Raw genomic sequence first — 1,661 nt, 5'->3', positions numbered from 1 at the left:
CTCAATTACATACCATTTGTGAATATTATTGCATTTGAATACTTTTATTCAGTCATTGCACTTTTTTTTTTACAAGAATCATCTCTATTTCGTTTATTTTACAGAGTAATGATTTAAATTGACTACATTTGGGCACCGTGAATATTTGACATGAAAAGCAGTTGTATCAGAACGGACATCAAAAAAATAGCAACTCATCTTACATATAATAACTAGAAAATATTTTTCTGTCTGATCATTTGTGTTACAAATCCTGAGAATGTTAGACACTGAACAAACAAGGTACTATTTTATAATTAAATCTTGCTTGGAAATAATCCTTTAAAAAGATGCTTTGAGGTACAAATCATCCATTTATTAAACAATGTCTTTTACATTTTACAAAGAGTTTAAACAAATATATCAAATGATTACAGTTCAGTGGCTCTTAAAACAGATATTAGTCAGGTTCAAGGACACACTGTTCCATGATTTCCCGTGTAAGCTGGGGTTCTCCACTGCACCTGTCACTAGGTCTTTCTCATTTATCTGCTTGTTGATATCTACCTCTGTTGAGTTGGTTCCTTTGGAAATGTAGATTTCCAACTAAAGCTTAAACGCTAAACATCACTGAAGTTTTACTCTTAAGCCCACCCCAATAAGAGTCGCCCAGGAGCAATGAGGTACTGTTGGCGTGAACCTGGTAATAAACAAATAGTCTTCTTTATTTATTGGCTGAACCGCCACAAAACTTTCCGTTACCACTTCCAGTTCTTCTAAAGTATTGGGATTCTCTGGGTCCCGGATAGTTCGAATCAAATCATTAACTTCTAGAACTTTGTCTTCCATGATCCGGGGCTGCCGGGCAGCTCTCTGCTGTAAGAGGCCGGAGAGCCACAGGACTCTGCTCTGCGTCCAGGAGAGCGGTTCGGACACCGGCTCCATCCTTAGGCTCCATCATCCCTGGCGACTGTTCCACCCAAGCCACTGTCTCCCAGCAGCGAGCCTCGCGATTTATCCTCAGTCACTGCACTTTTAAACATATTACCTGATTTTTTGGCTTATTTTTAGTATGAACGAAAGCAAAAGGGAAAATTGGACCCTGTTATAATTTTATTCTACTCATTAATGCATGCTCACAATATAATTAGTATTCTGAGCATTTTCCATTAACTAGATGGCTGATATATTATGGGCTCACAGTTGTGTTGAAGTATAAGAAGAGAAGACAGCTTTATAAATTATACTATTAACCAATATTCATAGAAAAAAAGATTTTACTAAAATATTTGAAAATATTACTTGGATTTCTATGTTACTGTCACCACTCTAATTCCTTGCTTTACTTTCCTATTGATTACCTAAGCTATATTTAAAATATTTATATCTTCAGATTTTAAAAATACTTAAAAATTGATATCCTATTCCGTTATATAAATGAACCAAAATGGCTTCTGTGCATTGGTTACTAGGTTGTTTATTTCTTCACTTCAGGCTAAGACTCATTTGCTCAAAAGCCCACAGGTGCCAAAATAATTTTTTGTCACGTGCAAGTATTTCCAAAACAGTCCAAAAAAGCAGAATTTTAGTCATTTAGAGCCTGCCTGTTTTGCATACCTCATGAAATCTCACCCAGTATCTGCAGGCTATTTGTAAGATAAAACCTTATAGTTATAAGACCC

At 35.8% G+C, this 1,661-nt stretch overlaps 1 pseudogene; it reads right to left on the bottom strand.

The window, feature by feature from the left end:
- Window positions 1–439: 439 nt before the first annotated feature.
- On the bottom strand, window positions 440–924 carry LOC130837434 (cytosolic iron-sulfur assembly component 2A-like; annotated as a pseudogene).
- Between the last annotated feature and the right edge of the window lie 737 nt (window positions 925–1,661).

This window comes from Hippopotamus amphibius, chromosome 15, assembly GCF_030028045.1.
Source record: "Hippopotamus amphibius kiboko isolate mHipAmp2 chromosome 15, mHipAmp2.hap2, whole genome shotgun sequence".
Lineage (NCBI taxonomy): Eukaryota > Metazoa > Chordata > Mammalia > Artiodactyla > Hippopotamidae > Hippopotamus > Hippopotamus amphibius.
This window is presented reverse-complemented; position numbering and strand designations above follow the sequence as displayed.